This window comes from Syngnathus acus, unplaced genomic scaffold (assembly GCF_901709675.1).
Source record: "Syngnathus acus unplaced genomic scaffold, fSynAcu1.2, whole genome shotgun sequence".
NCBI lineage: Eukaryota > Metazoa > Chordata > Actinopteri > Syngnathiformes > Syngnathidae > Syngnathus > Syngnathus acus.
The window spans coordinates 245,256-270,152 of NW_023590222.1; the positions used below are offsets into that span (position 1 = coordinate 245,256).

The 24,897-nt window shown below is 46.8% G+C and overlaps 4 non-coding genes and 1 pseudogene across 4 annotated transcripts; 3 read left to right on the forward strand and 2 right to left on the reverse strand.

The window, feature by feature from the left end:
* The first annotated feature begins 1,815 nt into the window (after positions 1 to 1,815).
* Positions 1,816 to 1,927, forward strand: LOC119118872. The gene has a single exon (XR_005096999.1). It is a non-coding gene; the product is annotated as a U5 spliceosomal RNA (small nuclear RNA).
* A 4,093-nt stretch (positions 1,928 to 6,020) lies between these two features.
* Positions 6,021 to 6,170, reverse strand: LOC119118870 (annotated as a pseudogene).
* Positions 6,171 to 16,536: 10,366 nt separating this feature from the next.
* trnap-ugg lies at positions 16,537 to 16,608 on the forward strand. Its single transcript has one exon. It is a non-coding gene; the product is annotated as a tRNA-Pro (tRNA).
* A 1,722-nt stretch (positions 16,609 to 18,330) lies between these two features.
* Positions 18,331 to 18,402, reverse strand: trnaq-cug. The gene has a single exon. It is a non-coding gene; the product is annotated as a tRNA-Gln (tRNA).
* A 4,897-nt stretch (positions 18,403 to 23,299) lies between these two features.
* Positions 23,300 to 23,381, forward strand: trnas-gcu. The gene has a single exon. It is a non-coding gene; the product is annotated as a tRNA-Ser (tRNA).
* Positions 23,382 to 24,897: the final 1,516 nt, after the last annotated feature.

Below are 24,897 nucleotides of genomic sequence, written 5' to 3' on the forward strand. Positions count from 1 at the left end.
TCAGCCGGGTGGAGGAGCCAACTGATTGGTGTGCCGGCATGGTGGTCGTGCCCAAAAAGGACAAAAGAAAGGTGCGGTTGTGTGTGGATTTAACCGGCTTGAATGTGTATATGTGCCGTGGAAAATACATTCTCCCATCTGTGGAACAAAGCCTGGGAACGCTGACTGGAGCAAAACTGTTCAGCAAGTTGGATGCCAACTTGGGATTTTGGCAGATTCCATTAACGGAGGAGTCAGCCAAGTACACTACATTCATAACGCCCTTCGGACGGTTCCACTTTAACCGCCTTCCATTTGGCATCGCTTCTGCGCCCGAACATTTCCAGTGCAGGAACAGTGTGGTTTGTCACATCGATGATCTGTTGGTGTGGGGGCGGGACCAGGAAGAGCATGACACTCGACTTAATGCCGTGCTACAAAGACTAGAAAAAGCAGGCATCACACTGAATGTGGACAAGTGTGAAATCTCCAAGAGCGAAGTAGTCTTCCTGGGCCATATAATCACAGCCACAGGCATCCGCCCTGACCCAAGAAAGACAGAGGCCATCACAGACATGACAGAGACCACAAATGCTAGTGAATTAAGGAGTTTTCTTGGCATGGTCAACCAGCTGGGAAGGTTTATTCCCCAGCTAGCTGAAAAAGATAAACCGCTTCGTGACCTCTTCTCAAAGAAAAACTGCTGGGTCTGGGACGTGGACCAGGCAGCAGCGTTTGAAGACCTAAGGAAAGTGCTGTCCTCTCCTCCGGTGCTGGCTATGTATGACCCGGGCAGAGACACCAAAGTATCTGCTGATGCATCATCGTATGGGTTGGGGGGTGTAATTCTCCAGAAATGGGGGGAAGGATTGAAGCCTGTGGCTTACACATCACGGTCACTCACTCCAACTGAGCAATGATACGCACAGGTGGAGAAGGAGGCTCTGGGCCTCACATGGGCCTCACATGGGCCTCACATGGGCCTGTGAACGGTTTCGGGATTTCCTTATCGGAAAGGAATTTTGCCTGGAGACCGACCATAAACCCCTTCTCAGCCTGCTCGGAGCCCAAGCACTGGATCTTTTGCCACAGAGAATCCAGGGTTTCAGGATGAGGCTGATGCGCTACTCATACTCCATCGTGCACGTACCAGGAAAATCGCTTTGGACAGCAGACACACTTTCACTTGCACCTGTAAAATCACGCATGTCCACTGATGACCAGGAGCTGATGGAGAGCACAAACATCTTTGTAGACTGTGTCACTGAGAGTCTACCTGTCAGCTCATCATATACAGAAAACCTGAAAGAGCAGTTGAAAGCCGACAGTGTCTGCTCGCGTGTCATGACCATGTGCATGGAAGGATGGCCAGCACATGCAAAACAGGAACCAGCGCTGAAAAACTCCTGGCCGGCGCGAGCTACATTAACAGTGTAAGATGGCTTACTGCTAAAGGACACACGACTGATAATACCTTCTGCAATGAGGAACGACGTGCTATTCAAATTACACGAAAGACACTTAGGTGTCGTGAAATGTAAAGCATGTGCACGTCAATCTGTGTGGTGGCCGGGACTCAGCCAGCAAGTGAACGAAATAATACTGAACTGCAGGACATGCATACAAGAGCGACACAACCCAAAAGACTCACTCATGCCATCAACACAAAATACTCGTTTAAACCTTCTATTTAGGTTGAGTCCTTCTAAGTATAGTAACTCTATCAACGTCTATTGTTTGTATTAGAAGGAATGATGCTGCCATTTGAGTGTGAGACCGCCTGTGAATTTGGTGAGACCAGCAGTGGGGTGGCCCGTTTTGACCCAGATTATCAGATCACTCGTTTCTCTTCAGATCGAATAAATCTTTCGCCTTTTACTGAAGATTTCCGTGGAGAGGAACAAGAAGAGAATATCTCAGTTTGTTGATGCTCTGCGAAAGCGGAGCGTTCTTTCTTTGTTAAAATATCAATATCGCAACGGATAGCCGCCTATATCATACTCCGTGCAACAGTCATACGTTCACATAATTCATACCGACACATATGTGATCATGTACACATCAACAGAGAAATTATGCCGAGTGCAGACAGACAATCCCTCGTTTATCATCCATCCATTTTTCCATTCTATTCGGCTTATCCGGGTCGGGTCGTGGGGGCAGCAGCTTTAGGAGGGACTACCATACTTCCCTCTCCCCAGCCACTTCATCCAGTTCAACCCGGGGGATCCCAAGGCGTTCCCAGGCCAGCCGAGAGACATAGTCTCTCCAGCACGTCCTGGGTAGGCCGTGAGGTCTCCTACTGGTGGGATATGCCCGGAACACTTCCCCAGGGAGGCGTCCAGGAGGCATCCTGGTGAGCTGCCCGAGCCACCTCATCTGGCTCCTCTCAACGTGGAGGAGCAGCGGCTCTACTCCGAGTCCCTCCCGGATGACCGAGCTTCTCACCTTATCTCTAAGGGAGACCACGGACACCCTGCGAAGGAAACTCATTTCGGCCGCTTGTATCCGGGATCTCGTTCTTTCGGTCACGACCCAAAGCTCGTGACCATAGGTGAGGGTAGGAGCGTAGATCGACCGGTAAATTTTGCCTTTTGGCTCAGCTCTCTCTTCACCACGACGGACCGGTACAGAGTCCGCATTACTGCTGACGCTGCACCGATCCGCCTGTCGATCCCGCGCTCCATCCTGCCCTCACTCGGGAACAAGACCCCAAGATACTTGAACTCCTCCACTTGGGGCAGGATCTCATACCCGATCCGGAGAGGGCATCCCACGCTTTTCCGACCGAGGACCATGGCCTCGGATTTGGAGGTGCTGACCCTCATCCCGACCGCTTCACACTCGGCTGCGAACCGCCACAGTGAGAGCTGGAGATCACGGCTTGAAAAAGCCAACAGAACCACGTTGTCTGCAAAAATGAGAGACGCAATACGGAGGTCCCCAAACCGGACACCCTCAACGCCTTGGCTGCGTCTAGAAATTCTGTCCATAAAAGTTATGAACAGAGTCGGTGACAAAGGGCAGACTTGGCGGAGTCCAAAACTCACTGGGAACAAATCCGACTTACTGCCGGAAATGCGGACCAAACTCTGGCATCGGTGATACAGGGACCGAACCGCCCTTATCAGTTGGCTCAGCACTCCGTACTCCCGAAGCACCCTCTACAGAACTTCCCGAGGGACACGGTCGAACGCCCTCTCCAAGTCCACAAAACACATGTGGACTGGTTGGGCGAACTCCCATGCCCCCTCGAGGATCCTGCCGAGGGTGTAGAGCTGGTCCACTCTTCCACGGCCAGGACGAAAGCTACACTGCTCCTCCTGAATCCGAGGTTCAACCTCCCGACGGACCATCCTCTCCAGCACCCCTGAATAGACCTTACCAGGGAGGCTGAGGAGTGTGATTCCCCTATGGTTGGAACTCACCCTCCGGTCCCCCTTCTTAAAGAGGGGAACCACCACCCCAGTCTGCCAATCCAGAGGCACCGTCCCCGATGTCCACGCAATGCTGTAGAGGCGTGTCAGCCATGACAGTCCCACAACATCCAGAGCCTTTAAAAACTCTGGGCGGATCTCATCTACCCCTGGGGCCTTGCCCCCGAGGAGTTTTTTAATTACCTCAGTGAGTTCGACCCCAGAGTTTGGAGAGTCCACCTCAGAGTCTCCAGGCCCTGCTTCCACAATGGAAGGCGTGTCGGTGGAATTGAGGAGGTCTTCGAAGTACTCTCCCCACCGACTCACGACGTCCCGAGCCGAGGTCAGCAGCACGCCATCCCCACTGTAAACAGTGTTGACGGTGCACTGCTTCCCCCTCCTGAGACGCCGGATGGTGGACCAGAATTTCCTCGAAGCCGTCCGGAAGTCGTTCTCCATGGCCTCGCCAAACTCCTCCCACACCCGGGTTTTTGCCTCAGCTACCGCCGAAGCCGCGTACCGCTTGGCCATCCGGTACCTGCCAGCTGCCTCCGGGGTCCCGCAGGCCAAAATGGCCCGATAGGACTCCTTCTTCAGCTTGACAGCATGCCTTAACACCGGTGTCCACCAGCGGGTTCGGGGATTGCCGCCACGACAGGCACCAATGACCTTACGGCCACAGCTCCGGTCGGCTGCCTCAACAATGGAGGCACGGAACATGGTCCACTCGGACTCAATGTCCCCCGCCTCCTCCGGAACGTGGGAAAAGCTCTGCCGGAGGTGGGAGTTGAAGCTCTTCCTGACAGGGGATTCTCCCAGACGTTTCCAGCAGACCCTCACAATACGTTTGGGCCTGCCAGGTCGGACCGGCATCTTCCCCCACCGTCGGAGCCAACCCACCACCAGGTGGTGATCAGTTGACAGCTCCGCCCCTGTCCAAAACATGCGGCCGCAAATCCGATGACATGACTACAAAGTCGATCATTGAACTGTGGCCTAGGGTGTCCTGTTACAGAGTGCACACATGGACACCCTTATGTTTGAACATGATGTTCATTATTGACAATCTGTGTCAAGAACAGAAGTCCAATAATAGAAAACTGCTCGGGTTCAGATCTGGGGGCTGTTCCTCCCAATCACGCTCTTCCAGGTCTCACTGTCATTGCCCACGTGAGCATTGAAGTCACCCAGTAAAACGATAGAGTCCCCAGACAGAGCGCTCTCCAGCACTTCTTCCAAGGACTCCAAAAAGGGTGGGTACTCTGAGCTGCCGTTTGGTGCATAGACACAAACAACAGTCAGGACCCATCCCCCCACCCGAAGGCGGAGGGTTAGGGTTGTCTCTCGGTCACCGTGGTGAACTCCAATGTTCAGGCGCCCAGCCGGAGGGCAATAAGTATACCCACACCTGCTCGACGCCTCTCACCGTGGGCAACTCCAGAGTGGAAGAGAGTCCAGGGCTAGCTTGTACCGGAACCCAAACTGTGTGTGGAGGCAAGTCCGACTATGTCTTGTCGGAACTTTTCTGCCTCGCACACCAGCTCGGGCTCCTTTTCAGCCAGAGAGGTGAGATTCCATGTCCCAAGAGCCAGCTTCTGCAGCCAGGGATCGGTCCGCCAAGGTCCCTGCCTTTGGCCGCCGCCCAGCTTACACTGCACCCGACCCCTTTGGCCCCTCCCACAGGTGGTGAGCCCATGGGAAGGGGGACCCATGTTTCCTTTTCGGGCTGTGCCCGGCCGGGCCCCATGGGCGAAGGCCCGGCCACCAGACGCTCGCCTTCGAGCCCCACCTCCAGGCCTGGCTCCAGAGGGGGGCCCCGGTGACCTGCGTCCGGGTGAGGGAAAACGAAATCCAATTATGTTTTTCTTCATAAGGGGCTTGCGAGAGCCGTGCTTTGTCTGGCCCCTCACCTAGGATCCGTTTGCCATGGGTGACCCGACCAGGGGCATGAAGCCCCAGACAACATGGCAGGTCGCCAACAGGTCTACGGCAGCCCTGCACTACCAGAGCAGGTGCCACACCGACTCCTGGGTGCCACAGCCAGATCAGGGGCACGTTGAGAGCGCTCACATGCCCCGAGAGTGCATAACGGACCTGACTGGGAGGACATCATGGGCCACCATCCATGACAGGTGCCGAAGTTTGTTTCGAGAGGGCGGGGTGGTTGACGTTGCGCCAAACTGTTGTGGGCTCGCCGAATGCAAGCCCGCGCACTGGACACACCGCTTCCCGCTCCTGTACGACAGAGATCATAGATCTGGGATTTGTTAAAATTTCACTATTTTCTTGTTCTAATTTAAAGTTCTTCAAAAACTTCTTGATTAAGGAATAAGAAGGTGGCAGGTTAAAAGACACAGGAATTCTTTGGTCGGTGGTTATTAGCTTTAGTTTCCGGAGGTATGAGCCCATCCAGAATCGTGTCATTGCTTGGCTTTTCGGTGCATTTGGTGTAACGAGCGCGCTTCGCAGGTGCAGGGCAACATATCTGCAAGAGCTTTAAGTCCGGCACTCCTTTTCCTCCCTTTTTTTTGTTTTTCTTCATGGTGTCCCTCTTCAGTCTCTCCAACTTGGATTTCCAGATGACGTAAAAAATGGCTCGGTCCAACTCTAAAAGCACCTTCATTGTTGGGATGAAAACAGAACTGATTAGTAAAAGCAAGGGTAAAATCACCACTTTTATGGTTAAAATTCTCTCTTCTATGGTCAGCTCTCTTAATCCCCCAAACCCAAGAACAGATACTACACTTGATTTTAGCCAAAAGGCCGAGAAGCGATGGAGTATACGAGTGACGGACTTGCTTACAGGCTTCCCTGTATACCCATTCTCACCAACGGTTTGTTAGAATAGGCCTCTTTGGCACATGTGATTAGCTAGGTAGCTTGAGCTATGCCGTTATATCGCTGTAACCCTTCTCTTGCTTTATTAGCTTTCTCTTCTCTATGACACCCTTTGCACATATGCAGAAGTCGCTCTCAGTTAAGACTACAAGGTCACACGTTATCACACAGGCTAGGCAGAGTCGCCTCCTTGCAGGAAGGCGGCCCAGTGTAGGTACCTATTAAAAGTGTAGTCCCGATGAACATGAAAGGCAAAGATTGATAATTCGCAAAGAACTTTCCATGGTCATCATATCTACCTAACAGCTGCGCCGAAAGAGTTGGGCCAGAAGAATAGAGCGGAACTCATGCAGAAGTGCATGAACACCACCTTGTTGAAAGAATAAAACCAACACAATGCATGAATTCACGACAAATGACATACCAGCAAATCAGTAGGACTTCTGCTGTTGCCTTTGCGAGACCAGTTCAGATATGCGTTATCACGAATTTATAAATCACGTGTGTTCGGACCTCCGCAGTAGAGGCTCTGCTGAACCCCTGAGACCGACTCACCGAACCCCTAGAGTTTGACCGAACCCAGGTTAAGAACCACTGGTTTAGAGGTTGTTATTTCTTCAAAAGGAGGATCTACTAAATATTGATGTCATTTTTCTGTTGGGGTTTCCAAATGTATGCACCTGCCTACTTTTGTTTAAATAATGATTGCACACTGTCTGCAAATCCTATAAACTTCATTTCACTTCTCAAATATCACTGTGTTGATCACTGCCGTCATCGGCCATGCATGGATTCGGGCCATCTGATTGGTTCCTTTGCCCCCCCCCCCCATACACACACAGGAATTGGTTAGGACTTGATTAGTAAGTGTTAGGAATCGTTTTGGCTGTCCGTTCAGAGCAAGGAACGAGCCACGAGCCCCACGGGAAGTTGTCATTTTCTGTAAGCTTGTGTGTATGTAAATTTGTCATGGTCCAACGTAAGACTGTTTAGGGTGAATAAAAAATAACTGTAACAAGTTTATTCTGCTATTAACCAGATTCAAACTGGGGTTGCAGCCGCCTCAATGCTATATTATGGCCAATATGCAGTTGCATGTTTAGGGTCTTTTCTCTAGGATTTTCAGCCACGACACCCAGGCAGACCATGAAAGAATGTTGATTTTAAAATGTTGGTGGAACTATCCAATAACTACGCAGATCCGATGATCCCTAAGACTTGAGATGAGACAAAATTGGAAAGACTATTTGTTGACAGTGTCTGTGAGTTACTTCAACCCAAAAGTTCACATAAATTACACATAGCTAATGTTGACCACAAAATGGCATGTGAGCTGGCCAGGAGTCCTGGAATCTTCTGATCTGTAGACAGATGCGTTACCCATTGCTCCACGGGCCCCACGGGAATATGTGGCTTGTAAGCTTGTGTGTAACCCTTTTGCAAAAATGACAAAAAAAAAAAAATGGGTGACATTATTTGAATATGCCATGATGCTTTATCCATTGCGCCACTCGCCCGACAAGTTACGGCTATTGACCGTAAACTTGTGTGGAAAATCGTCATTGTCCAAAAGATGGCAGTTTAGCAATAGTGACCCAGGGAGAAATTCTTCAAAGAAATTTGATTATGCCATGACCCGGATTCGAACGGGGGTTGCTGTGGCCACAACGCAGAGTACTAACCACTATACGATGATGGCCAATATGCGCAACTTATTTAACGCTACTGCATACAGGCCATGATCGTGTAGTGGTTAATGGTTGTGTTCGATTCGAATCCAGATTATGGTTTAATCAAATTACCTTGTTGAATTTGTCTGCTGGTCACTGTTGCTAAACAGCCTTCCTTTGGACAATGACAGTTTTTCACACAAGTTTACAGTCGATACAGTCTTGTAGGGTGAGTGGCGAATGGATGACACATGACGGCAAGTGATGAGAATCAAAACAACAGATTTAAGAGACCCAAGGTAAATTAATTCAACCCGTTTCGTTTCAATTGACAGCCCATGTGACATGCACCTCAGATGAAATGGGGCTAGTTGATCAACAGCAATGTTTTAACGAAGGGATCATCTGGGAGTTGGACACTCACACCCAAAGCAAGATTCACTAGACCAACGAGCCTCAAAGAAAGCTCGCAGACCATGTTACATTCTGTGTAACATTGGCCTGTCAAACAGTCCACACAACGACGGACAACAGTGTTTCAAAGAAGAGCTCGTCCGGGAGTTTAACCCGGGTAATCAAAGAACCCTAGGCAAGAATCATTCCCCTGCACCAATGAGCCCCATAGTAGACCAGCTGACCCCGTTACATTCCGATTGGAAGCCCTGAAGACTAAATGTCAGTGATTTATGGAATAAATGGAATCTGGTTGGCCTAAGGCTCCCAATTCCCCAACTTCAAGCCCTAACGCTAACCCTAAAACACTAACAATTAACAAACCCTAATAATTAAACCTTAACCTGCTAACCCGCCTACCATAACCCCCTCACCTTTAATCTCTAATGCTCCCACTAAAGGTAGTGCTCTCTAAACTTGAAGGCAGGCATATGCGAACCGTCCCACCATGGACTGTTCTCCCTGCTGCCCTCTGGGAAGAGGTTTCGCAGCATCCGCTGCAGGTCCACCAGGTTCTGCAATAGTTTTTTCCCTGCTGTCGTCAGACTGTTGAACATTCAAACGTAGCATTCCTCTGCACACTTGTAAATACTGCTTTTGTCTCCTGCACTGTTCACATACTTTATCACTGCTGCACTTTGTACTTTATAATTATCTTATTTCATATTTTTATATAGAATGTCACTTTTTTTTTAACCAGCCGAAATACCTCCACATTGCTGAAAGCCGTATGCAACGAAATTTCGTTTTGTACACACCTAGTGTTGACAAAATGACAATAAAGTTCTGTCTGTCTGTCTGTCTGTCTGTCTGTCTGTCTGTCTGTCTGTACCAGCAGATTGCCCCATTTCAGAAGTGTTTTAGAAACCTTTACAGAATCCACATAATAGTTATGCGCGCATGTGTTCCGTGAGCGTTCTCGCCCCCCACCCTCCCCCCTCCTCCCATTCCTTTCTCCCGCCAAGTAGCAATTTGCCCCCTACAGCGCACAGTCCTCGTTAGTATAGTGGAAAGTATCTCCGCCTGTCACGCGGAAGACCGGGGTTCGATTCCACGACGGGGGGTTCACTTCTTTGTGCGAAATAGCATTTAAGCAGGTTTTCAATCCATGTGCGTTAACTTAGACTTAGACAAACTTTATTGTCATTTTGTAAACACTGGGTGCACACAAAACGAAATTACGTTGCATACGGCTTCCAACAATGTGGTGATATTGCGGCTGAATAAAAAGTGACATTCTATATAAAAATATGAAATAAGATAAGTATAAAGTGCAGCAGTGATAAAGTATGTAAACAGTGCAGGAAACAAAACAGTATTTGCAAAGTGTGCAGAGGAATGCTAAGTTGAATGTTCAACAGTCTGACGACAGCAGGGAAAAAACTATTGCAGAACCTGGTGGACCTGCAGCGGATGCTGCGAAACCTCTTCCCAGAGGGCAGCAGGGAGAACAGTCCATGGTGAGGGTGTGATGGATCACTGATAATATTACGGGCTCGGGACACGCAGCGCTGGGATGACAAGTCCTGAATGGAGGGAAGAGGAGCCCCGATGATCCTCTCTGCTGTCCTCACCACTCTCCTCACGTTCTTCCAATCGGAGGTGCTGCAACCTCCACACCACACCGAGAGACAGCTTGTCAGAATGCTCTCTATGGTGCTTCGGTAGAACGTCCTCATGATGGGTGGGGGCAGGTGGGCTCTCCTCATCCTCTGCAGGAAGTACAAGCGCTTCTGTGCCCTCTTGACCAGTGTCGTGGTGTTCACAGTCCAGGTGAGGTCGTCTGTGATGTGGACCCCCAAGAATTTAGTGCTGCTGACCACCTCCACAGCTGAGCTGTTGATGATCAATGGAGCGTGGTGAGGCTGGTTCTTCCTGAAGTCGACGATGATCTCCTTCGTCTTCTCCACATTCAGGATCAGACTATTGTCTCTGCACCAGCCCACCAACTGCTCCACCTCCTCTCTGTAGTCCAGGTCGCTGTTGTCACTGATGAGGCCCACCACCGTTGTGTCGTCTGCAAACTTCACGATGTGATTGGTGGTTAACCAGTGTTTGCAGCAGAGTTATTATATAGATGCATTGGTTGATATCATTACATCGTAAGATGGCCACCTCGGTGACTCGCTCTCTATTACTTTGTGTTATTTTACATCTTTTTAACCTCACTTTGTATCATACTTCCGGTTTGCCACGTAGAGCGCCGCAGCGTCACTAGAGAGACGATCTACATTCCTACATTTCTATATGCTGTTGGATTTGGTCCACAATTTAGGGAGCGCGCTATCTGCGCCTCACGGCAAAAGCCATTGCCAATCACCTGTTATCCAATTCACTCACTGCGTGCTCGTTTAATTTCTTCAGATTTAGGAAAATGCAAAGACACTGAAGCAGAAATTAGACTTACACAGGTTGGTTGAGTTCAATCATAATTCTTGTTAAGAAAGCTCTGTTTTCAGGAAAGTACAATACAGCGCTGGACCCTTCAAGAGCAGAAAGTCTCCATTCAGAAAAGGCAACGTTCAAGGTTCTTTGGTCAGCTTATATTCAGTTGGTGTGGGGCGAGTTTGATGGGTGATGAGTCGTTGGGGTGGGGCGAGTTCGCAGTAGAGTTTGATTCCATGGGAGTGGGTGCTGGTTATGGAAGATTCGGTGTGTGTGTGGGGGCTGTTGTCTTCCATCCCGTCTTTCGGCCTTGGTGATCATCTTTGGCCGAGTCCTTGGCTGTCTCCCTCTGGCACCAGCTGGTTTTTATCTCCAAGTGACCTTCCTGTAAACATTCTCCTCCATCCTTGCACATATACTGTCGGACCACATTCTTTCAATTTTGTCATTTTGTACGAATTTATGTGAGCTTTTGACTGTCACATCATTAATCTATTACTGTTCCCTGACTATGCAAAGTTAGTTCTTTTGATACTCCATGTCTTTGCTCACATCATTATATTCTTAGTTTAATCATGCTCCCACCATATCTTTTCTTTGTGAGGCAAAACATTTCCCTCTGTGCAGAGCGTTCAGTAGTAATCGAAAAGCTGGCGTCTCACATCTAGGCGATATATGACGTTTAGTCAAAACACAAGATATAATCAAGTACTGAACGGTCAAGACGACTCTGGCCGTGTCCATGATTTAGAGAAAAGACATCAGGCATGCATTACACAGTTCCTTAAGGGTCATTAAGCTATTTAGGCAACATATCAAAAGACATTTATTTTGCAGTGCACAGAAATACATATTGAATCGTGAAGTTGTAGCAACCTCTGTTATTATCTTATATCAGCGTATCTGTTATTGTGGCTAGGCGGGTTTTGTGTCTTTTGACCCTATTCCTTCAATGCTTTTCTAGTTTTTCCTCGCTTTTTACTCCACTTTTGGGAGTTTACTATTGTTGAAAGTCGCGGACCGTCAATTCCTGCCATTTCAATCACGTCACTGTTTGGCTCTCAGCGGAGGCTTCGTGGCTGTTTGTCTACCGTCGATCATCGGACACGTAAGTATGGCTGCGGATCAAGAGGTTTGTACGGCTTTGTGCACCAACTGCACCCTTCTCTTAGAGAGGTTGTCCCTGCTAGAGGGACGTGTCCGCCAGCTGGAGCAGAATAGTGTGATAACAGTAGATGTGGCGGACCCAGATGCGGACTGTCGTCAGCCTGCTCGCCCAGTTAGCATTACCCCCAAGCGGCTTGCTAACCGCGATGAGCCAGTTAAGACGCATAGCCGTCCCAAGCCATCTCGGCCTACTGGCTCTCGCACCTTGGTCATAGTTGACTCCATTACCCGAAAAACATCACACTTAAAAATCCAGCCACGGTATTGTGTATCCCTGGAGGCAGAGCACCCGACATAGAAGCTAATCTAAGGGCGCTAGCTCACAATAGGTCTCGTCAACAGCGTAGGTCCAACAACACTAGCCACTCGGATATAGTGATACACGGTGGCTCCAATTATATATTTCAAGCATATATCGGCTCTATTGATAATCTTACAAATGAATTCAAGGCGACATTGTTAAATGCCATCGAATCGGTAGCGCCACTACGTCTGAAAACTCGCCGTAGAAAGCCTACTACACAGATCACAGGTGAAACACGGACGCTTAAGCAATTATGTAGAAAGCATGAACGAAAATGGCGTTGAACCAAACTTGAGGTTTTCCATCAGGCATGGCGCGACAGCCTCCTGAAATATAAAGATGCGCTTATTTTAGCAAAAACTAATTATTTCTGGCAAATTATTCATCTCAATAAAAACAATCCTAAATACTTATTTGATACAGTGGCAAAGCTGACGCGGTGCCATCCGACCTCCGATAGCTCCTTCCACTCAGCCGACGGGTTCATGAAATGTTTCGCTTGAAAGATTGAATCCATTAGGGATGAGATCAAGATGACAGTTCCAATCGCTCAGTCGAGACCGCCCATTACCGGCGCTGACGAACATGCAATAACCCTATCAAATTTTAAAAGTGTGTCCCTTGAAAGGCTTACGCAATTGGTTAGTGTGGCTAAACAAACGACATGTTCACTCGACCTGCTTCCAGCCAAACTATTTAAAGAATTATTTCAAATTTTAGGACCGTCCGTCTTAAATATAATCAATCTGTCTGTCTCCTCTGGGATAGTGCCAACAGCCTTTAAAACCGCTATCATTAAACCGTTACTTAAGCGACCAAATCTTGACCCGGACTGTCTCAGTAATTATAGGCCAGTTTCAAACCTCCCATTCATAGCAAAACTTCTTGAAAGATTCAAGATTCAAGAGTTTTTTATTCGCCATGTTTGAGCGTGCCAAACAAGGAATTTGACTTTGGTAAATCACACCCTCTGTTCAACATTTAGGTGACTAACAACACTCAGGACATGTGAAAAATGGCAAATATTCTCAAACATCCCCTGATCTCAAACTCCCAAAAGGGCAAGGAAAAACTCAAAACTCCAACTAGGGCAAATGAGAAACCTTGAGAAGAGACCACAGATGGGAAGGTCCCTTATCCAGGATGACCAGGCTGCAATGGATGCAGAGAGGACACATAGTACAAACAGTGTAGACAAATTCAAAAAAGGTGTGGAGAGCAGGATGTCATTGCACAGTAATGACTCTGAGACTCTAAGAGTGGTGTGAGTTCATCAGAGCAACAGCCTGGGGGAAGAAGCTGTCTCTGTGTCTGCTGGTTTTGGCGTACCGAGCTCTATTAACGCCGTCCGGAGGGGAGTAGTTCAAACAGACTGCAACCTGGGTGAGAAGGGTCTTTAGAGATGCTCCTTGCACGTTTCCTGGTCCTGGACAGGTACAAGTCGGATAGATGGGAGGTTGATTCCAATTATCTTTTCTGCAGTCCTGATTGTCCGTTGCAGTCTGTGCTTGTCTTGTTTGGAGGCCGATCTAAACCAGACAGTGATGGAGGTGCAGAGGACAGACTGGATGATGGCAGTGTAGAAGGTCTTCAGAAGCTCTCGCGGCAGGTTGAAATTCTTGAGCTGTCTCAGGAAGTACAGCCTCTGCTGGGCCATCTTCCGGACAGAGTCTATGTGGCCGGTCCATTTCAGGTCCCGAGAGATTGTGGTTCCCAGGAACTTGAAGGTGTCTCTGGAGAGAATAGTATTACTGCGGATAGTGAGGGGTAAAAGTGGTGAAGGGTCACGCCTGAAGTCCACTGTCATCTCCACGGTCTTGAGCGGGTTCAGCTCCAGGTGGTTTTGGCTGCACCAATGGACCAGCCGCTCCACCTCCTGTCTGTACGCAGTCTCATCACCATCCTGGATGAGTCCGATGAGAGTGGTGTCGTCTGCATACTTCAGGAGCTTCACAGGAGAGTCACCTGAGGAGAAATCGTTGGTGTAGAGAGAGCAGAGCAGTGGGGAGAGGACGCACCCCTGAGGGGCTCCAGTATTGGTGGTCCGGGTGTCAGATGTGATGCCCCCCAGCCTCACACGCTGTCTCCTGTTGGTCAGGAAGCTGGTGATCCACTGACAGGTGGAGGCAGGCACCGCAAGCTGAATGAGCTTCTGTTGGATGATGTCAGGAGCGATGGTGTTGAACGCCGAGCTGAAGTCCACGAACAGGATCCTGGCGTACGTTCCTGGGGTGTCCAGGTGGTGCAGGATGTAGTGCAGTCCCATGTTGACCGCATCATCCACCGACCTGTTTGCCCGGTAGGCAAACTGGAGGGGGTCAAGCAGGGGGCCCGTGACATCCTTCAGGTGGTTCAGCACTAACCTCTCGAAAGATTTCATGACCACAGATGTCAGTGCGACAGGTCTATAGTCATTCAAACCTGTGATGGCGGGCTTCTTGGCCACTGGAACAATGGTGGAGCTCTTGAAGCACGAGGGCACCTCACACAGCTCCAGAGAACGGTTGAAGATCCGTGCAAAGGTGGGCGCCAGCTGCTCAGTGCAGACTTTCAAGTAGTAGAAAGTAGTAGTAGAAAAAGTAGTAGCGCAGCAGCTTATTGATTATAAGCCGATATAGGCCGGTTTCAAATCTCACATTCATCGCAAAACGAGTAGTCCATGGTAATGCGACCTCTGAGCTCTATAACGTTACTTGTGGTGTCCCGCAGGGATCGGTACTCGGACCAATTCTATTTAATATGTATATGATTCCGCTTGGGGACATAATACGTAAATATAACATTAGTTTTCAATGTTACGCGGATGACACTCAATTATATATGCCGTTATCGATGACAAATCCGCGGGACTGTTGTAATCTTGAGGCGTGCCTTGCGGAGATCAAGCAATGGATGTCTCTCAATTTCCTTCGTCTTATCCCAGATAAAACTGAGATGTTGATAATTGGTCCAGCTTGTTATCACCACTTATTTAAGGAAACCACTATAACTATGGATAACTGTACTATCACAGAGCGATACTGTATCTAATATCGGGGTAATATTTGACCAAACGCTCTCCTTTCAAAAGCACATTAAGAACATAACTAAAATTGCGCTTTTTCACCTCTGTAATATTGGTAAGATTCGTCCGATTCTCTCGACCGGTGATGCGGAAACTATTATACATGCGTTTATTATGTCGCGCCTGGACTACTGTAACGCATTATCAAAGTCAAAGTCAAAGTCTCCTTTATTGTCAATTTCTTCACATGTCAAGACATACAAAGAGATCGAAACTGCGTTTCCTACTATCCCACGGTGGAGACGAGACATATTACACCCAATTGGTCCACAGACAAACAAAACATTCAAGTAAACAATACACAAAGTAAAAATAAGAAGGCACATAGTATATAAATGTATTATTTATTCATATAAAGGCCGGTCCACGAAAATATTTCTGACATGTAACCGGTCCGTGGCGCTAAAAAGGTTGGGGACCACTGATTCAGTAGAAGGCGGCTACAGATAAAAGTTTGAGTTCATTTTGAAAAACTTACAGGTCACTCACTTAAGTTCAGATGCACGCACAACCAATGCAGCTATATAATAACTCTGCTGCAAACATAGGTTAACACACTTGGGTTGAAAACCGAACCCCAGCCTTTCACGCGACAAGCAGAGATACTATCCACGATACTAACGAGGAACATGCCCTGTGTTGGGGCAAGATGGACTGCTTAGCAGGAGAAAGGAAAGGGAGGAGGCAGAAAGGGGAACACTCACAGTACACATGCGCGCATAACTATTATGTGGATTTTAACCATCTGTAAACTTTTCTAAAACAGTACTGAAATGGAGCAATCTGCTGGTCTGGTTCATATATGCCTGCCTTCAGGTTTAGAGGGCACTACCTTCAGGGGGAGCATTCGAGGTTAGGGTTAAAGGTGAGGGGGTTACCGTTAGCGAGTTAGCAGGTTAGGGGTTAATTATTAGAGTTTGGTTATTGTTAGGGTTTTAGAGTTAGCGTTAGGGCTTGAAGTTAGGGAATTAGGAGCCTTAGGCCAACCAGATTACATTTATTCCATTAATCACTGACATTCAGTCTTCAGGTCCATGTCACATGGGCTACCAATCGGAATGTAACGGGGTCAGCTGGTCTACTATGGGGCTCTTTGGTACAGGGGAATGATTCTTGCATGATTCTTGCTTAGGGTGCATGATTGCCCCGGTTTAGCTCCCGGACGAGCTCTTCTTGCAAACACTGTTGTCTATCATTGTGTGGAGCGTTTGACAGGCCAACGTTACACGGAATGTAACACGGTCTGCCAGTGCTCGTTGTGGCTCGTTGGTCTAGGGGTATGATTCTCGCTTTGGGTGTGGGAGGTCCTGGGTTCAACTCCCAGACGAGCCCTTCTTTAAAACATTGCTGTTGATCAATTAGCCCAATTTAATCTTGGGCGCGAGCCCGAATCCGTACACGGTGGATGGCGGCAGTGATATTTGAGAAGTGAAATTAAGTTTATTGGATTTGCTGACAGTGTGCAATTATTATTTCAACAAAAGTAGGCAGGTACATAAATTTAGTAGATCCTCCTTTTGCAGAAATAACAGCCTCTAGACCAGTGGTTCTTAACCTGGGTTCGGTCGAACCCTGGGGGGTCGGTGAGTGGGTTTCAGGGGTTTGGCAGAGCCTCCACTGCAGAGGTCCGAACACACCTGATTTATATATCCGCATATCTGAACTGGTCTCGCAAAGGCAAAAGCAGACGTCACACTGATTTGCTGGTATGTCATTTCTTGTGAACTCATGCATTGTGTTGGTTTTATTCTTTGAACAAGGTGATGTTCATGCACGGCTCATTTTGTGTGCCAGTAAAAAACATCTATGTCTTGAATTTGAAAAAATATATATTTTTTTTTTCACTAACGAGGGGTTCGGTGATTGCGCATATGGAACTGGTGGGATTCGGTACCTCCAACAAGGTTAAGAACCACTGCTCTAAACACTTCCTATAGCTTCCAATGAGAGTGTGGATTCTGGTTGAAGGTATAATGGTCCATTCTTCTTGACAAATCTGTAACTCCTATAAACTTCATTTCACTTCTCAAATATCACTGTGTCTGTCTGCTATATGATATATTTAACTGAAATTGCTGATCCGAACAGCCAAGGATTTATAAAGAAAATCTTGAAATTGATTAGGGGTGCCCAAACTTTTGCATATGATTGTATATGACTAAAGATTTGAGGTCCAACAGAGACGAGAACTGAGATCACTGGATTCAGAGTCTAGAGCGCTCATGGAACCCTCAGGTGTAGTCAGAGTCAGAGTCAGAGTCAGAGTCAGCTTTATTGTCAATTCCTTCATGCTAGGACACACAAAGAAACCGAAATACCGTTCCCCCTATCCCACGGTGACGAGACACAGCACACGATTAACACACAAGTAAAACAACGGGGAGAGAGTTCAGGACCCCAACAGCTCGGAGATCACAAACTTCGCCAGTGGCGAGCAGTGCTGGCATCCCACAACAAAGTCCCGGCACCATTCTTCACGGATGTAGACGCACAGTCCACCTCCACGCGATGTTCCCCCTCGTACAATGGCCCGGTCCGCCCGATAGCGCGCCATCCGCTCCAGACGCACAGCAGCTACGCACTGTCCGGTCCGCAGAACTCAGCAGGCATGTTGATGTCCAGCGATCGAACGTCCGCCAGAAGAATGGAAGGCACGGCCGGGCGAGCTGGGGTGGCCGCCAGCCAGGCCCGGACGCCCAACCGGGGGAAGAATAGCAGGCGAGTCCGGCGACGCTCCAGGACGGCGCAGACCGAGCGCCTTTAATGTCCCCGCTTCAAAGTGCAGATCGCCACAAAACTCGCTTTCGCCGATGTCGAGCAGAACCAGCCCGCCGCACTTGAAGCACAACCCGGTACGACGAGACGAACACACAAAACTGGCGGACAAACCCACATTAAACGACAAAACAAAACACCGTTCGGGACAGAGAGAGGCCGCAGCGTGTGCACGCGCCGCCATCTTACACACTGTGTAGGGAAGCATACGAATTCATGGGGCAGCACACAAGCTGCTGCCATCTGCAAATTTTTCCCAGCTAAATGACAAATTATTTGAGGTCCCACTGAGACTTGAACTCAGATCACTGGATTCAGAGTCCAGAGTGCTCACCATTACACCATAGAACCCTGGCAATGAACAAACGAGGAGCATAATTTTTCTGAGCACAATGCACTAACTAAGGCTCATTTTACGAAATTGACAAAAGTAGTGGAGGCAGGGCTTACACACTCATAGGGCTGTACACAAAGTACTGAATTGGAATTTTCAAATTTTTGTTCCATGTAAATGACTACAAATTGGAAGTTCCACCAAGACTTGAACTTGGATTGCTAGATTCAGAGTGCTCACAATCACAGCATGCAAACATTATTTGATTGATTGATTGATTGATTGATTGATTGGTTGGTTGATTGCTTTATTGATTTATTGATTGATTGCGAAAGGATAGCAAAGAATGAGAATATCATCGAATGACAAGATGAACAATAAAAGCAACTCGAAATAAGCGATATGGGGATGAAATGGTTTTAATATTCATAAGGGGTGACCATGAACCAACAGTTTAAGCTCCAGTAGTTTGTACCCTGATAAATTGCACTCACTGAATGTCTTCTTGGATGAACTGGAGGCCGTTCTGGAGTGGGTCTGCAGTCAGCTGGCCAAGCCAAGAAGTAAAGCGTTGACTTGACAGTTGAAGGAAAAACAAAAAAATGGAAACACAGATTAGAGGCTGGTTTCGCCCTACACGTGGTCAGGGGAGCATTGTAGCGGAGTGTCGCACGCCTGGTTGTTGCTGACTCGGAGAGCTTCTGGCTCCTGTTTGCCGAGGTGTCCCTGGCACACTTTGCAAAGCAGACAACACTGACAAATAGATTTAGAAAATGTTGTTTCCACCCAGTCTCAAACAGGGGGCGTTTCGCGTCTTAGAAGAACATGATGACCACTACGCTATGGAAACTGCGGTGACGTCCAAAGCATTTTGAGAAGCCCGGCAAAAGTTCAACAAAAGTGAGTGAGGAAGAAAGCAGGCACTTCTGAACTTTTTGATTTGCTTTTCAAAACTGTGCCAGCAAAAGCAATTTTTTCATACAACGAAATAAGCTCCGCGTCGGGGAATTGAAGCCCGATTTGCCGAGCCGAGGCTGTGAGTCGTTTCGCTAAAGGGTACCTGATTTGAGACTGGGTGAAAACCAGGCTTCGCACTTTTCTTTAACTTTTGCCAGGCTCTTCAAAAGGCTATGTGTGTCAGCGCAGTTTCCATGGTGTAGTGGTTATCACATTCCCTCACACGCTGAAGGTCCCTGGTTGGAAACAAGTCTTATGATCCTTTTGATTTTAGACTCCGCGTTGGGGAATTGAACCTCAGTTTTCCGAGCCGAGGCCGTGAATAGTATAGCTAAAACGGCCTGTTGCGTTTTGTTCAAGATGTCCATCGTTAAGCAAGGAAAACAAAAAATGTGGAGTAACAGTTTTTGTAACAGATATTAGGTTGTTTAATGGCAGTCAGTGTACAAGGCACTTCAGCAGAAGAAACAACAACGTCAAACTTCAAATCAGAAGGCTTTATACTGACGAAAAGCAGGAACTAGGAAGGGAATGGGACGGAAGGATAAGGTCTGTTCTGTTATCACCTGAATGTACTGTTATTTACTGAATGTTTTGTGACTATGTGTCATGGAACTTAACTGAGCTCTGAACTTAACTGAGCTCTGTGTGCCGTGTCTGTGCTCACTGCTTATGTGTAAGTGAAAGTCACAAAGCTCTGTGTGCCGTGTCTGTGGTCTGATTGAGCGACTATGATTGGGTAAATTATTTACACATTGATTGATATGATGAAGTATATATGTTTGTGTAAACTAAGAGTATCTGCACATTGCTGTTGCTCCCTCTTCAGGCCCTAAACTGATCGGCATTCAATTCCATCCATTCCGTCCATTACTATCTGTACCGCTGGGGGTCGCAGGCGTGCTGGAGCCTATCCCAGCAGTCATCGGACAGTAGGCGGGGGACACGTTGTAACTGGTTGCCAGACAATCGCAGGGCACACAGAGACAAACAATAATTCGCACTTGCACTCACACCTATGGGCAGTTTGGATTACAAAATCGGCTGACGAAGCATGTTTTTGTGATGTGGGAGGAAAACCCGGGGAAAACCTACGCAGGCACGGGGAGAACCTACAAACTCCACACAGGGAGCACCAGATCACACGTCAAAAGTCCTTATATTATACAAATGGATTTGCTTTCATGTCGAATCGTATGCTTTGCATGTTTGAGTGGGGATTTGGGGAGGTTTTACCGAACATGTGAATGAATGAGGGAGTAACCATAAAGATCTAAAATAGTGATGGTTCGGGTGCGCCTGGTGCCCAGTAGCACTCACCTTTGGTCCAGTAAATAAGGTGCACCACTGTAGCAGATGTTTCCATAGTGTAGTGATTATCACGTTTGCCTAACACGCGGAAAGTCCCCAGTTCGTGACTGGGTGGAAACAGCTTCGTTACATTCCGATTGGTAGCAAATAGGGGTGTAAATCGCGGGTTTTGTCACGATACGATATCATATCGATACAAAGAACCACGATACGATATTTGCCGATATCTTAAAGCCTGCTGTGATTCATTCATGATACATCACGATATAGTGCTCCACGATCGATATTTTTTATTTTTTATTTTTTTAAAATAAAAAATATAGAACAATATCCTGATTTATAACAATTCATACGCAAAATCAACAAGGTACTGCAAACTCTTTATTTAGGAAATTACAAGAGTATTGTAGTATACAAAGTGCTTATTTTAACACTGAACTTTATCAAATTCCTATATTTTTTTTCATATAAGTAAAGAAAAATGAATATTCTTTCTTTTTTTGTAATACCATTAACTTTAAAGTGCATTACTGAACTATTTATTTACAATAATTTTAATTGTCCGTTGAGCCATCTTTTCTTTGGAATCCAAAGTGCTTCCAAACGAATGACTTGAAGCCCAAAGGGGAGCGAATTTCCTCGTCTTCTTGGACACTAGCCATAGCACCAGCCCAGGAGCCGCGTAGTTGTCGGCTCCCCTTTCACGTGCCTGCTCTGCTCACAACACAACACACCGCGTGCTGCTCCCGGAAAGAGGAAGCAAGCGACAATGAACTGGATTTCAAAATAAAGTCGCGTCTAATGTCCGAGGTCAAACACGGCGATATAAATCGATGTTTACGTTTAGCATCGATGCCAATAAATCGTAGAGCATTATATCGATTAATCGATGTGTATCGATGAATCGTTACACCCCTAGTAGCAAATATGACATTAATGACATTATGATTAATGAATTCTGATTACCGTTTTTTTCCGTGTATAATACGCAAAATTTAACTAATTTATTGTCCTAAAATCTGGGGTGCGCATTATACATGGGTACAATTTTTTTTTAATTTTTTAAAAAAATTTTTTTTTTTTTTTTTTTTTTTTTTTAAGAAAATCATGGTACTGGTACGAGTATTGATTTATGTATTGTTCTCTTCTTGTCATGTTGTGAAAGAATGTGGGTTGAATACATACCGAAAGAACAATAGTGTGTTTGTACTGTGCTCTGGTCATTTCGTCAAAGAAGGGATAATAGTCCTCTTCTCTTCTTGACTGACAATGAATGTGATAGCTTAATACAATCAGCAAATAACAAAATGCGTATTACAGGTAATATTTTATTTCACAACACTTTGCCTTGTTCCTTTCGTCTCTGCTGTTCACTTCAAACACGCTCCATACGAACGCAATGCTCTCGTATCAGACGCTTGCTCGATCACCTGCTCGTTTGCTGTCACAATGTACCCTACACAAATCCGAAACATTTGTTGCGGCTCCGAGTCACGACGAGGGGCAAGTTTTGGTTTCCAAGGGTGTTATTATTCCTCTTCAACGTCTCTCCCATACAGAGCCGCCTTTTTCACATGTCCGCACGTCACTTTCCTCTCTTTTCATCTGATCGCGGTGGTGCCTTTATGGGCAGTCGGAGAAATCAACGCCAACAAAAAAAAAATATCCAGCCTAGTTAAGACCATACCAAAGACTATAAAAATGGGACCCATTGCCTCCCTGCGCGTGTGACGATCATTGGGACTTAAAAAAAAAAAGAAAAAAAAAAAAATTAAAAAAAAAAAAAAAATTGGGTGCGTATTATACATGGGTACAGGCTTTTTTCCAGCATCAACATGCCATTGTTAGGGTGCGTATTATACATGGGGGCGTATTATACATGGAAAAAAACGGTACTATCATAGCCGGTTTGGACGTGTCCTGTCAGGGTCATAATTGTGTGTCTACCGCTGCCTCGTGGCAGCCAGGCCTAAAAAAAGATGGGAACGCCTGAGGGAGTTTTGCCAAGATGAATTAGGAAGAACTTTATGAAATAAAGTTGATGTTAAAACGTAGGTGGATGTAATGTCTGGAAGCTTGTGTTCAACAGAAGGCTGTTTGGTACAGTGAACAACGGACAAATTCAGCAAGGTAATTTAATTACGCCATGACCCAGATTCGTTCCGGGGATGCTACGGCCACAACGCTATACGATCATGCAATAGCATACAAGAAATTTAGGGTCTTTTCTTTAGGATCTTCAGCCGAGATACCCAGGCAGACCATGAAAGAATGTTGTTAAAATGTTGGTGGAACTATCCAACTGCGCAGATCTGATGATCCCAAAGATTTGGGGTGAGACAACATTGAAAAAACGTTTTTCTTTGTTGACAGTGTCACTTCTTTTGTGGCTTAGCTCTTCTTCGTTTCACATGTAAAGTATCGTATCAGTTTACCTTGTAGCTTATACTACACCGTACATGCCATATCATGTCGCCCATACAACTCATGCATGAGATGCGATGGCTGAGATATTTAGGCGATGGGTTGCTACTCCATTGTGCTCTCCACTCATAATTTCATCACATCCTCGTCGGATTTTCATTCTCTTCACAAAGTAGCTTGGCACAACGTACATAACGTGAATTGTCATCACCAGATGAACAAGACGAGGTGGCCGAGAGGTTAAGGCGATGGATTGCTAATCCATTGTGCTCTGCACGCATGGGTTCAAATCCCATCCTCGTCGAAAGTTGATGTTAAATTGTTGTACAGTGGGGCCTGGTTCTCAAACAAATCATTATTTGAACAAAAAATTCGAGAATTTTTTGCTTCGGATGTCGAACGAAATTCGAAATTGCTCCTAAAGCAATGCAACAGTGAGCGCCCGGCGCGCTGCGGTTGCGCGATCGGACCAAATTAAGCTCTCTGCGCACTGAGGTCCACCCACTTAAATTTTGGAAAGTACATCAGGACTTTAAAAATATTTTCTAAGTTTTAGCGACCGCTCTGTCACAATAATGCGACCAGCATCGGCGAAGCACTGCAGTTGCGGGATCGGACAAAAATGCGCAAATGAAAAAATACTTTAAAAAGGCGGGTTTTTCTTTGCTTGGAACGGATTAATTTCTTTCCATGATTCGGAATTTGAACGATTCACTTCAACAGCCTTCTGCAACGGATTGTGGTCGAAAACCGAGGCTCCACTGTATCTGTAATCTGGTTTGTATTTGACTCAATATAGTAATATTTATACTCTTTGGCAGCTCGGTGGTACACTGGTTAGAATGTCCGCTTCACAGTTAAGAAAGTGCCGGTTTGATTCCATCAACGACTGTTGTGTGTTGTTGATGATGTCCGTTGTTTGGTCAGGAAAACAAAGATGTGGGGTAACGGTTGGTTCTTTATTGGCAAGATCTTGGGTTGTTTAATGGCGGTCAGTACGCATGGCACTTCAGCAGATGTAACAACACCCCCCATCTCCAGATCAGAAGGTTTTATACTGTCCGGAAAAGGCGGGAAAGCGTCACCTGACCATTTGGTATCTATGTGTATTGGAGAGTCACTGCCCTGTGTGTGCGTGTGTGTGTGTGTGTGTGTGCGTGTGTGTGTGTGTGTGTATATGTGCGTGTGTGTGTGTATGTTGTTGTAAGGCGGACGTAGTTAAGAGCGCCATGAGAACGTTGAAGGGGCAAGTGTGGGCGTGGATTGTATATATAAAACCCGCGCCCTATGACGCGGTGCGCCCTATGTGTGTTAAACACAGTCATGAAACACATAACGGAGACTGCGCCTTTTATTACGGTGCGCGTTTTAATCGTGAAAATACGGTAACTCGTCAGCGCTGGTTTACTGCAATTTGACGACAAACCGCAAAACTATTGGGCATAGAAAGCATCATTTATTGGCACGACTAAAGACTTAAATTTATCAGAAAGAGAGGAGTTAGACCTACTAACAAGGTGGCTAGGTCCAAGATCTGCAGAACAGGTGAAAAGGGTTCATGGAGTACCCGCTGGAGGCGTAAAGATGATTTGGGAACGGGTTGAAGAGTGTCACCGTTCCTCAGAAGCAATTGAGGACACACTGCTAAACAAGATAGAGGAGTTTCCAAGGCTAACAAACAAAGATACGAGCCAGCTAAGAGACCCGGGAGACATCTTGTAGGAGCTATTGTGGGAGCTAAGTCAGATGATTGATTGATTGATTGATTGATTGATTGATTGATTGATTGATTGATTGATTGATTGAAACTTTATAGATCC